Source organism: Lepidothrix coronata, unplaced genomic scaffold (assembly GCF_001604755.1).
Source record: "Lepidothrix coronata isolate B3197 unplaced genomic scaffold, Lepidothrix_coronata-1.0 Scaffold267, whole genome shotgun sequence".
NCBI lineage: Eukaryota > Metazoa > Chordata > Aves > Passeriformes > Pipridae > Lepidothrix > Lepidothrix coronata.
The window spans coordinates 1,093,967-1,107,644 of NW_016690447.1; positions in this window are offsets into that span (position 1 = coordinate 1,093,967).

Sequence of the window (13,678 nt, forward strand, 5' to 3'; positions counted from 1 at the left end):
AACAAGTAGAAGAAAAATGCCACACTGTTATTTGGTTGTAGATTGCCTGGGAGAAAAAGATGTGTCTGAGAAAGAAATGCAGTTCTTGCCTTTGTTGGGGATTATATTATCTGTGAAAGAGAGGAACGCTGGTGCTGTTGTGGCAGGTCCCAAAAAGGTCTTACCTGGAAGGCGAATGTAATTCATGTCACTCACCTCAAAAAAAGCTGAACTCAGAAAGAATTAGATGTGCAAACTGGTTCATAGGATGAGCAGTCACCTGCCTATGCCTGTGTGCATGTGTAGTGTAGTGTGGGAGGAACAGCAACTCTTCCTTGGTGCAGAGCAGTGCTTGCCTGGGTCAGGGCCTTGTGTGGGGAGAGAAGATGGGACAGGAGCTGGGAACAGGCACCTTTCCATTCCATCCTGTGAGAGAATTCCCATTCTCTCTGTTCCTTGCCAGCCAGCAAGGACCTAAGAAAATTCCTGGCAGAGTCCCAGGCTCCTCAGTGCCAGCTCAGGAGGTGGCACCACACTGTGGGCATTTGGCTGCTCCAAGGAGGGCTTTATGCCCCCAAACAGTTCTGGCATTGGGTGCACACAACCAGGTGGACAGACAGGTGGGCAGAAGCCACTTCACATTTGAGAGCAGCCAAGTGGATGGAGAAGGGGACCAGACCCCTTGTCTTCTCACCAAGTGGCACAGCCCACCACCATGTTCCCACAGGATTTGGGGGTGTCTGAGCCTTTTTGCATGTGCCCAGGCATCCTGATGTCCCCTGTCTGCCCATGGCCACGAGCAGGGAGGCAGAATCTTTGGCTGCTGGTCCACAGGATGCTGTAAATCTTGGGGAGCTGCTGCTGTGAAACCCTTCACAGCACCAAGCCTGCTGTCTATTGAGAAAAGCCAATACCCTTCTGTCTGTCAGATGGCACTTAACCGCTGCTGTTATTCTAGATGAGTGAACACTTGTGTTATATTTTCCAACAGCAAAAACTGGGGTCAGCAGGGTGTCTGCTGTTTTAGCCAAATCCAGATGGGGTTTTCCTATAAACAAGTGCACACAGAATATTTATACAGGCGATGGCACCTGACGCCTTAACACTTAGGCCATCCTATTGAGTAGCCACTCATACTATAAGTCACTTCAGTGCATTAAGTAAATATTTTAATATAGCCATGTCACTGTTTATTATATAATGGCGGGGGCCCAAATCTTGCCTAATGCTTGGTTAAAAAGTCAGTTTACACCATCCTTTACAGTGAATCAAAGAATGCATAAACGGGGCTCTTTTGTTACTCAGAGCTCTGTTTACTTTACTTTTCTGTAAACCTTTCGAAACACTTGCTTATAAGAGCTGATAGAACCCAGATTTTCCCCTGGTGCTGAGGTGTTCATGATGTCGAGAAGGTACCGCTCCGAGTAATCAATGGAGTTTCCACTGAGCAGCCCCAGGCTTGTCCCTCACTATCTGTCCCCAGCTCTGGTTGGAAACCAGCTCAAGGTGACATAAAGGCTGCTTGTGCCAGTAAGGGGAGCCCAGCAGCTCCTGCTCCAGCACAGGTAGCTCTGACACACCTGGTGCCAGGAGCAGACGGAAGCAGCACAGAGCAGCATCTTTGGAGGCAGAGGTGCAGCCTGCACCAGGAAAGGATGTCTTCAGCTTCTTATCCAGCTGAAGGATTGTATGGGTTGGTGACCAGAGGAATGCATTCATCTCTTTTCTTTATTGCCTTCCTTCTTCTCTTGCCTTTCTGCTCTCCCACTGCAGTCCAAGCAGTGCTGCCTCTCCCAGTGTGTGCTGTTCCCTTCCTCACTCTGCAGCATGCTGCTGAGATCCTTGGGGTCAGGAGGCACGTGCAGATCTTACCTAAGATCAGGGATCACAGGAATCTGTGATAACACAGGCTAGAGGCTGGGGACTTCAAAGGTCCATCACAGGTTCTGGCTCAGAAGGATTTGGGATGTTGCAGAGGAGCCTACGGTCCTCTCAGCACTGCACATGGGCCTTGCAGACCTCCCTGTGTGCCCCACCCTTCAGTTCTCTGTGCTCAACCCTAGGTCTACTTCTGGCAGGGGAGGAATGTGCCCTGAGTAGGACATGCTTGAATCCTGGGAGGCACTAAGTAATGCAAGAGAGTCCCCCAGGGAGTGCCCACAAGTCCCAGCCTACCCTCAGCTCTTCCTTGTAGTTGTCCCAAGAGCCTTGGCCTCAGGACAGCAGCCAAAGGCTCTGCAGACAGGAGGTGGGGTGAGGTTAGGACGTGGGAAAAGCCCATCTGTAACCAGCCTGGCTTTGCCCTGGAGTGATGTGCAGATTGTCCCAGAGAAAGAAAGGTTGGACGGGAAGATGACAGGGAGATTTGGGAAGGGGTTGTGCTTCCTTGTGCCTCACTCATCAGCTGTCAATGTGCTTGGAAAAGCCCATTGATGCTCTGAGCTAGTGCAGAGCTGGCATGGAGGGGTTTGGGAGGGCAGATTTTCCTGTAGAGGTTTTCAGCTGTTTCAGGGGATTCAGCTGCACAGGGAGTGAGACGAGCCACATGCACACACCTGGAGCTGGTGGTAGCAAAAAAGCACCTTGTACACAGATAGAGTGTGGTTCACAAAATGATCGTGGGACAGCGCTGGGGCTCAGCTCACCTGTGAAAGGCAGCTAAATGCTGCCAGGGAGGAGATGAATGGCCTGGGAGAGAAAATGGGCTACCTGGCAGATAAAAAAACCTGAGTATACCCTGGTGGTCTCTGTGTTCCCCTCTGAGCTTGGCCCTGGAAGCTCCTGGCTGTGGAGCACCACTGTTCCCCACAAAGCTTCATCTGCACCAAACCCACTCCAGTCAGGGGAGGAAAGGCCTGCAGAGATCAGGGAGGGTGCAGCATGTGCTGTGTCACTGGGTCAGTCTGAAGGGACAAAGGGACCCTGAAATAGGGGACAGGACAGGGCCAGGCTGCAGGAGGCAGTGGTGCTCAGGGTGGCCTGGGCTGGCTGGCTCTGAACATGGCAGGGGGCTTTAGGTAGCAAGGAAATCCTTCCTCAGGCCAGTTGTTTGTGTGCCTGGGTTGTGCACACCCTCCAGGAGTCCTTACACTTCTCCCTGGCTGCTCCATCCAGCGTCTGCTTTGGGTCACTCTACCAAAACAACAAGCCTGTGTGTAATTTTAAAGCATTGTTACTGGATTGATATGAATCAGGAAATTACCCCTCTGTGAGTTTCTAAGGTAACCAACGTCCATGTCCTCCCTTGTGCCAGAGTATCAATGGCTATAGCACTAAACACCGCAGCCAGATAGAGGGTTTGGGTCTAGTCAGACCCAGAGCTTGAGGCTGCAGGTAGGTCCTGGAGCCCTTTTGGATGGACACAGGCATGACGGGGAGAAGAAGATCTCAGCACCCCTGGAGCAGCACAGGGCAGTGAGCTGCCCTGTCAGCTCAGCATGTGGGCTTTGCAGAGCTCAGCCTGTCCTGTGCTGCTGCCCAAGGCAGGGACACAACTTCACACATCTGGGTCCTTCCGCCATCCCCAGAACAAGCTCTGGGCTCTCAGCTCCCCCTCATGAGAAAAGCACCTCCAGTACAAACTTTCCAAAACTCATGGGTTCATTGTGACAATATTCCTGAGACTGTGAGGACCGTTGTGGGTGGGAATAAAGCTCCCGCCTAACTCTTGGGATGAGCAGAGCTCTGTAACTGATACCCAGGCTGACAAGCACCTACCCTACACTCTGTGGGGCACCTCCTGCCTGTCTGCTGAGGGGAGCAGGCTGAGGAAAAAGAGGACCCCTGCACATGCAGAGGGGAAGCCATGGCTCCCCTGGCCAAGCATGCAGAGCTGAGCTGACCACACGACAGGGTCTAGCCCAGAGCCCTGCCAGAACTGACCCTCAGGGACCTCTGCCCAGCCATGAGCTGCTCCACAGGGCCACAACAGTTCCTGTTGGTGGGATATCATGACCCCTGTTCAGAGAAGGGCAGGTGATGGGCAGCTGTGGCCCTGGGGGTTGACACGAAGTTTGGGGGGGTGGGAGGGTCTGGTGACCATGGTGCACGTAAAACTCAGTGTGATGAACAGTCCTTGTCCTGAGTGTTCTTGAACCTCATCACTCCCCTTGGCCTTTGCCAAGCCTGGTAAAGCAGTAGTGTATTTTCATCTGAAAAAATAGCTCCTATCCAGAGACTTCTGAGGATTTTGTGCAGCCCACAAGTAGTCTTCAACCTCATTTTTTAAGTTCTCAACTGTTTTCTAGTGAAAGCTCTGCCACTGGCAGGGAGTCAGGCTCTGGAATATCCATGACTACAGCACACTGCAGTTCCATTTTCCTGCTTCTGTAGAGTTGCCAATGGGAGAGAAGGAAGCGGTTTCTGACATAGGGCACTGCATAGCAGGGAAGAGCAGGAGGGTGAGTTCCGTGGTACACACAGGATCAGGAGCAACAGACATTGCAGCAGCTGATAACTGGCTTTCTCACAGTCCCTGTGTTATCCAGCCTGTCTTCAGGCCTTGGATCCTAGGACTGAGAGATAGTAATTTGGAGAAAAATGTCTGTAGCTCTCCTGGATGCATGGAAATGGTGGGAAATGATGGTCTAAGGGAAGCTTTGAGTCTGGATGTCCTCTGGTCCATCAAGAGAAGACTGAGGGGAGACCTCATTGCAGTTCCAACTGCCTGGGCAGGGGCAGAGGAGGGGCAGGGACCGAGCTCTGCTCTGGGGGGACCAGGGACAGCAGCCAGGGAAGGGCTGGAGCTGTGTCAGGGCAGGCTCAGGTTGGATCTCAGGCAAAGGTTCTTCCCCCAGAGGCTGGTTGGGCACTGCCCAGGCTCCCCAGGGCAGTGGGCACAGCCCCAAGGCTGCCAGAGCTCCAGGAGGGTTTGGCTGATCCTCTGGGGCACAGGGGGTGACTCTTGGGGATGGGCCTGTGCAGGGGTAAAAGTTGGACCCTTGTGAGTTCCTTTCAACTCAGCATATTCCGTGATTCTGTGATCAAGGGGAGCCCATGGTTATTTTTCACTGAAGTCATGTGCTCAAAAGTCTAGTTTATGGTACCTGTGAGGCCTAACAAGGTTAAGGGTAAGACAAGGCCTAACAAGGTTAAGTGTTCCCAGACATGTCTGCCTTAGGGAGGTGGGTCTCAGTTTCAGGGCTCATCTGTAACAGAGGAATTTTTCCTGCCTGGGTTGTACCTGCACGAGGGTTCTACTGCAGGAACAAACCCACATTTTGCCCATGTGTGGGTGACCTTTTGGACCACTGTGAGAGCAGTGGATGTTTAGAAGGCCATATAGTGCTAGTGGGGCAAAGAAGTAACCAGAGTCTCCAGGAATATATATACATTGGGATCAGAAATCCTGCAGAGCCACTGCAGTGCCCACAGTTTTCTGGGAAGCAGCTCAGCTCCACTCTCTCAGGGGATGCAAATGCATGTGTATCCTGGCTGTGGAGAGCACAGAAACCCACAGTTCCCTTACAGACCTCTTCAGATTTTGCAGTTAAGACAGCCTTGGGGAGGAGTACAGAACTGTGAGCTGTCATCTTTGAAGACAAAATGCTGCAAGTGGTGCTGTACTGGTGAGAGCCAAAATACAGACTGTCCAGCTCTCCAAGGATGCCTCTCAACATACAGAGCAGCCTGGGCACAAATACCACCTGCTGTACCCCTCCTGCTGTAGAGGTACCTCACCCTGAATTCAAGCCCATGCTTTCCCACAGTCTGACTTCTGGGGGCAGCAAGGTGAGCAAGAGACCCAAGGGCAGCCCACAGCACATTCATACTGTGTGTCCAGTGCCACCAGCATCTGCCATAGCCCTGGGCAGCTTGCTCAGGTCTCTGTGCACCAGGACAGTGCTGGAGAGGACAGTGGTGTCAGTCCTGGTACCCTGCAGCCAGGCACCAGCCCTTAGCCCACCCACAGCATTCTTGTCTGCAGAAGCTTCAAAATCCTTCATCTACATCCCCCTTGCTGATCCTCGTGTCCCATTGCAGGAGAACAGTCCCACTTGCAGCTCAGGGAGGGATGAGGGTGGGCTCTCACCCTGCTACCTCCCTCCTCTGCCACGTGTAGACCACAGCAGGCATAATGGAGTGTGAATTCTTAATTTTCTGGGCATCTGACCCCTGTGATACATTGTTCTCCATTTCCCCCAGGGCAGCCTTGTTCCATTTGATAACTGGAAAGTATTTATCTGTGTCATATTAAGAGGCATTTGGAATAATTGTGAAATTGGCAGCCTTGGCCCTCCTTTGTTTAGACCAGGGTATAATTTGGTTAATTTTAGTGGTTTTCTTAACTTTGCCACAAGAAGGCAGAAATTTACATTCCATTATTCAGCAAGTAGCTCTGAGGAATGTCCTTTGGCAGCAGGGACATGTGGAGGGGCCATAGAGCTCCTGGCAGCCTTGGAGCATTTGGTGTGCTGGGCGTGTTGAGTCTCAGCCAGGCCTCAGGAGTCCTTGCCACAAATCTCCATCCTTTCCTGGTCTGTGTTCCTCCTCCCAGACTGCTCTGCACTGTGCACACACCAGACTTGAGAGGCTGTCACTGTAGCACGTTCCTTTGTGGAAGACAGGGACATGAATGGTTTTATTGGTGATCAAAGTGCAGGTCAATCTAGTTGAGTGCCTGGTCCCCAATCACAGGGACATGGCTGGAGGAGAGCATGGAATGCTCAGGGACCCTTCTCTCCATGAGTCTGTTTTCTAACCTGCTGTGCCTCAGAGCCTTCTTGAACCAGGCCCAGCACCTCCGTGTTTAATACCTTGCAATGGATTTCTCTTTCATGCATGTCTCTGAATGCCTTTGGAACCCATACAACCCTCTGGCATGTGCAGCATCCTGCAGCAAAGAGTTCCACAGTGTAACTATGAAGTGGGTGAGAAAATCTCTGCTTTTGTCTTTTTTAAATCTCATGCTTAAGCACTTCCTTGGTACTCTCTAGTTCCTGCAGTCAACAATCATTCCTCACTGATGCTGTTTAGACCACTCCTGACTGGACAGTCCTCCAGGCTGTGGTCTCCTGCCTCAACCTTTTCCTTCCAAACTAAGGGTTCCAGCCCATTTCACCTCTCTTTAATCATCCTTGTTGGTCTTCTCTGTGGACTATTTTTGCCCATAGACATTACTTTTCTTTTGTATTTTTATCACTCAGCTACTCACTATCAGGATATCTTTCTGTAGTTCTCCATATCAGGTGTCTTTTTCATGGAATCGCAGAATGGTCTGCGTTGGAAGGGACCTTAAAGCTCATCTCATTCCAACTCCCTGCTGTGGGAATGGACACCTTCCACTAGACCAGTTTGGTCCAAGCCCTGTCCAACCTGACACTGAGTAATTGGACACTATAAGGAAAATTTCTCTGTCTCTTCATCTCAGTCACCATGTTGACCAGCACAAGCCCCAGCACAATTTCCTGCCTTTTGCCTTCATTAAAACAAACCTAATTTTTGCTCCTTATTTCTAAACATTCATATTCTATAACAACTGTTTAGCAGCTTTTGGTGAGGACAGTTCTTAGAAATGTTCTGAAAATCCAAGATCACTCAAGTCACCTTTATCCAGGTGCCTTAAAATAGCTCTGAGGCATGAGGCACCACGAAAGCTATTTGGATGTGTCTCCCCTAGACCACACACCTTCTGATTCTTCACTCCTCTTCCCCCAGCATGTCCAGAGGTGGTGCCAGGTCTGAGCTCTGAGACACCCAGCCTGGCACTCCTGTCCCTTGCTGAACCTGCTGCACCCGCTGATGGCTTTGGTGCTGAGAGCCCATTTGGTTGGGGTTAGGGAAGGTGAAATCTGTTGATGTGAGTTGTGGCTTGGGGATAGGGATCCATTGATATAATACTGTTGCCTCAGAGAAAGCCATAGCTGGTGAACTTCTGGGGTATTTTATGAGATTGGGGAGATTTTTTCTCTTACCCCTGGGCACTGGATCACACTAGTCAGGATACAGACAAACCATCAGTGGAGACACTTCACCGCATCTTGTCCTGTAGAGATCTGTGTGTCCTTTCCAAGCCAAGCTCAGCTCCTCCTGAAAGAGTATTCCAACAGGAATCTGGATTCTGCATAGAAACACAGGGCATCTGTCCCTGTACAATTGTAGGATAATAATTATTTTCTTTTTCTGTCATCAGTGTTATTCATGATGAAAGAGGTCTGTAATTCCTGTGCAGCTTTCTTGTGTCTCCTGATCCTTGTCCACACAGCAGGGAACTGATTTCTTGGGTGTTTCAGAGAATTGTGGCTCCTGGTCACTGAAATAAGAGGGACCAGTCATGACATGAGCAACTGGACCTGGAGTCCTAGTTAATGCCAAACCTTGCCTCTTGCAATAAACCCACCTATACTGACCTAAACACAGCCCTTTTTGGTCACAGACCTGGTGCTTTGAGTCTGGGTGATTTTGCAGATAAATTTAGACTGCAGGATATATTAAAATTTCTAGCCAGTAGAAGAATGACGTTCTTGAACAGCCTTCCAAACCGGAAAGTCGGGGCAAGGAGCCTATGTTGTTTGTAGATGGAACTTGATAAGTTAATGGAAGGGATTTTATGACATGACAGGAATGATCCCAGAGTGAAAAATTAAGTTATGCTATAATGGGCCCTGAATGTTCCATTTGTTTGCATCTCTGGGACCATGCTAAAAAGAGAGGGGTTCTTCAGTTCTTGATATTCTTTATTGCACTATGGTTTATCATCCCATGCTACGGAGCTTTATTTACTTGTCTAAAGGAACGAAAAGTTTCTTTCCCACTCGTGCAGCCTTGGTTTTTGGGATGGAGAGAGGAGCTTGCTTTCTGTCATAGCATCTTGGCCAGAGATGGGATCAGGGTGTGCTGTGCTCTGAGTGTCAGAGCACTCCTGTGTGCCTGCCTGAGGCACCTCGCCTACACTAATGTGTTTATTGGACTTGGAACTACACAGCCTTTTGCCCTTGACTGGACTGTCACATCCACCTGCATTTTTTCCTTCTTTTATGGGATGAAGTGTGTGTTCACCTGGGTTCACCCGGGAGTTTCTCTTTTAAAAGTCCTGTGGGTGCAGGGACAACAGGTGGATGTTTAACTACTTTGAGGAAAGGCTTCTCTGAGAGGAAAGGCTGAGAGAATTGGGATTGTTCACCCTGGAGAAGAGAAGCCTTCGGGGTGACCTAATTAGGCCTCCCAGCACCCAAAGGGAGCCTTCAAGAAAGACGGAGAGACTATTTACAAGGACCTGGCGTAACAGAACAAGGGGGAATGGCTTCACACTGACAGAGGGCAGAGTTAGATGGGATATTGGGAAGAAATTCTTCTCTGTGAGGTTGGTGAGAGTGGTTGCAGCAATGCATTTTTCAGAAACTGGATTGTTCTGGAGACCTGTGCAGGGCTCAGCACTGATCCACAGTGGTAGCTGGGAAGCACACACTGAAGAGGGAATCCCTCACAGCACAGTCCCATCCAGGTGTGCTCTGCAGTCACAACCCTGCTCCCAGCACTGCTGACCACCATGGGCATCCAATGTCAGGGACAAGAAGAGTGTTTCTGTCCCACCCCTGAGCATAAAGGATGTCCATGTGCTGGCATGGGCCAGCTGTGCTGTTCCTAAGACTTCTCATGGTGTGGTGGAGAATGTGGTGGCTCTGGAGCCAAGTGCTGTGGAGCAGATGTGAAGGTTGAACTGTATTTTATTCCTGCACGTAAGATCTCCTTTCCATTCCTTCTCATTCCTTTTGGATTGGTCATGCATCTGTAGGCATTGTCTATTGAGTCTGCTCCATATTAAAGTGTATCTTGACATCATCAATGAACACTAGAAGACAGGATATACACGGTTTCTCTAGGGAGGTTACTTATTAAAAGCTCTCACCTGGCAGCTCTGTTAATGTGTGTTGTGGCAGTGGTTGGCACAGGGTGCCCACCAAAGCCATGCCTTGGTCTCTCCCACTGTATCACCTAGGCTTTTTGCCCTGTCCAGTTGCTCTTGCCAAAAGTCGAGAGCAAGACAGGCAGAGGTCTGCACAAGAACAGTTTCACTGGACTCCGAGGAGGGGATGACAGGGTCTACAGGGATCGGCAGCTGCTCTTCCTTTCCGGGTCTCTTGCTTTCTGAAGCAGCCAAAGGAAGGGAGGGTCTAGGTCACCACCCTGAAAAGCAGAACTGGAGGTGACCCCTGTCAGCAGATATGTTCTTACTCAGTGTTCAGACCCACATCACTGGGCCAGAAAGGCGACACGACACACCCAGCGCTCAGGTCCGCTCCATAGTCTGGCTCAGGTTAGTCCCTGTTGCAGCAGGAACACACCCCGTGGCCACAAGCCCTCTGCCAGCAGTCTGGGACCTTTCCCAAAGCCCTGCTGGGTCAGTGTGTGGCCTTTCCCACCCACTGAACGCTCCCTCTGCCAACTCAAGCTGGCGAGGCCCCCGTGCCAGGCAGCAGGACTGTCCAGTCTGGCTCTGCCTCAGCTGCTCTCCTGCTTGAGAACCGCCTTCATCACTTTATTAATAGTGTTTGTCACTCTGGGGCTTGTTCCTTCCCCTCCTTCTGGCATCTAATAAAGAGGCATGGGTCCAGTTTGAGCTCATTTTCCATTTCAAATCTCTGCCATGTTTTCTTTCTTTTAGAAAGATTTTGTTTATTGCATTTCTAAAATGTAACACAATACGAGAGACAAAGATCAGACATAACCGCAAATGCCGCAGGATTAGGATGCAGTTAAATGCTGCAGCCATAACTGAGGGCGTTCAAATGACCTACAAGCCACTGACAAGAGAAGTCAGTGCTTGCTTGTAGAAATGTGGGGTGGCAGCTGCTGGCAGGGGTGCAAGAGGCACTGGGAGAACCTTTTGGGGTTGGCCAGACACAGCCAGAACTGCCTGGTGGACACAATGCTACAATCCACATGCAGAAAGAACCTGACCTCAGAGCTGGGCTCCACAGGCCTTTAGCACGTGACTCTGGAATGCACAAACCCAGAGCAGAAACATCCTTGCTGTGTAATTCCAGGGACCGGGGCAAGAAGGCTTAGGCTGGGAGAGAAGCTGCCCTGCCCTTGTAGGCAACCCAGCCTTGCAAGAGACACAACCACCTCTTTGGTGGAAGACGAGGTTGATGAGTGCAGAACAGCTCTCCGTGTCAGTAAGTTTTTTCCTGTATCCAATGCAATGCTATGAGAAAACTCAGACTGGATTTTTTGTATCCATGAGCTCGGGTATATCAGAGTAGGATGGGTAAGTGTGGGGTAGGGCCTGGCCTCAGGAATCCCCCACACTTCACTCATGTGGCTGTCAGAACCATGAATTGGTGGTAGAAGCAGTGTCAGTGTTAATGGCAACAGTGATGCTGGTAACGTGAAGTACCAGGGTCACTTCCAGAGACCAGGGATTCCCATTCCACTGGAACGGTTTTGGTCAGGGCTGGATTTAAACCAAATTCTGAAAACAATGCAGTCGCCTTCAGATTAGGAGCATGGTTTGTCCTTTGTAACCAGCCCAGGCTGCACTGCCACCAGCAGAAACAGCTCATTGCTACAAGTTTATAAATTAAGCAAAATCAAAACAAATAATAGCTTAGAAAAAAGTGCTGCTTCTCTCCAAAGCCTCATGCTGCCAGTGTCTTTAGCCCACCAAGGCTGCTGGCACTAGGGCTGTCCCCAGGTGTGCAGGGCTTCTGTACCTGGTGTGATCCAAGCCCCACCATCCCCAGCACTCAGCATTCGTGAGTCAGACCTGGACAATTCACAAGATTAGCCTAAATGTGGTTTTGCAAAAAGAACAAGCAGCAAGAACAAATCTGAGTCTGATAACTGCATTTTGAGCCTTTTCAGAATACTTAGAACGTTACTGCTTATTTTAAGATTTTTAAGTTTATTTTAAGATTACTATAAAAACTACAAGTACAAGCCAGATTCATAAGGAGGTGTTTTTTCCTAACTCAGAACTATCTGCATATGTTGTCCAGTCAAGTTCTAGCAGTATTTTTAACTGACTGTTTTGTCATGGAAATAGCCCTGGACACAAGAACAGGGCTAAGGACTGGTGGCAAATGCCAGGTAGCCCTTGAACTGCAATCTTTAAGTGCTTCTAATCATAGGATAATATAATCACAGAATGGTTTGTGTCAGAAGGGACTTTAAAGATCATCTTGTTCCACCCCCTGCCATGGCCACAGACACCTTGCACTAGCCCAGGTTGCTCCAAGCCCCGTCCAACCTGGCCTTGGACACTTCCAGGGATGAGGCAGCCACAGCTTCTCTGGGCAACCTGTGCCAGGGCCTCACCACCCTCACAGGGAAGGATTTCTTCCCAATTACCCATTTAACCCTGCCCTCTGTCAGTTTGAAGCCATTCCCCCTTGTCCTGTCACTCCAGGCTCTTGTAAATACTCTCTCTCAACCTTTCTTGTAGGCTCCCTTAATCTCAAGCCAAATGCAGAAACCACAACACCACTGACAAAAATCGATGTGCTGGTAGCCCAGTGCTGGCCCACGGTCAGGGCAAAGGCTGTGGGTGACTGTGTAGGTTTGTGCCAAAGGCTGTGGGTGACTGCGTAGGTTTGTGCTATGTCCCAGCTCCCAACCCACCTTCTCCATCCACTGTACTGCATTTCTGGGGATGTAGGGAGCAGTGTTGTAGCTTTGGCCTCCTGGGTGTTGCATCTCTTTCTCAGTGTGGAAAGAGATGGCGAATGGGGGAGCAGGCTGGCTGTGGTGGCAAGGGACTTGCAAAAGAGTCAGGGCTAAGCACAGGGCAGAAGGGACTGGGGTCTCCACAGGGTTGTGTCATGGGGCTTTAGACAACGTGAAGCCTGCAGGAAGGCTTGGGTACCAGCCCTGGGTCTGCCATCCATACCTTCAATGTTGTTGCCATGACCAGACCTGGACAAGTGCTGTACAAGAGCAGGAGTTGAGACACTGAAGTGCTCAGGCTGCCTCGTGTCAACATGATGACTTATCCTCTGTCTTTGACATACAAAAGTGAAATTTTACTTCCAAGACTCCTGCAATCTCTCTGCACAGGCAGACTCTGCTGCTTTTTTCAAAGCTTTCATCCTTTCCCCCTATGTGGATGACTCTGTTTTTCCCCCTGTCTCTCTGCAGCATTTGCTGTGTGTCTCTGGAGCACAGTGCAACGTCCCGTCATCGTCTCCATCCATCTCTTACACCCCCATCCATCACTCACACTGGGCATGGGCTCTGCCAGCAGCTTTCCCTGGATGGTGCCAGGAGCTGAGGCTGCCTCTGTGCCAGTGCAGAGCCTGTGTGGAGGAGCAGTGGTGCTGCAAGAGAAGGCATCATTTGGGGACAATGTGTGTAAAAGGGGGGGTCCTCTCCGCTCTGTCTCTCTAAAGAGCCCATCTCCTCTGGCTGCCAACATACAGAGAGCTGGCTCCACGAGACATCTGAGTATGGGGCTGAGCAGTCACTGAGAAAAGTCTGCATTTGCATGGGTATTTTCCAAAATTCCCAGCTCTCTTGGCCCACATCATGTACAAGAGCTGAGATTTTCATTCCCAGCCATGCCAGTGATGACAATGTGCCCCTTCTGCCGTGGTGTGTGATGTAGGGAGGGCTTTCTTGCTTCCTGTTTGTAAGGTGATGAGGACTGTGTTAAATACTATTTGGAGCAAAGAAATAAATTTTTTTCAAGTTTCTCTGAATCCCAGAATGTGCTGAGCTGGAAGGGACCCACAAGGATCATCCAGTCCAACCCTCAGCCCTG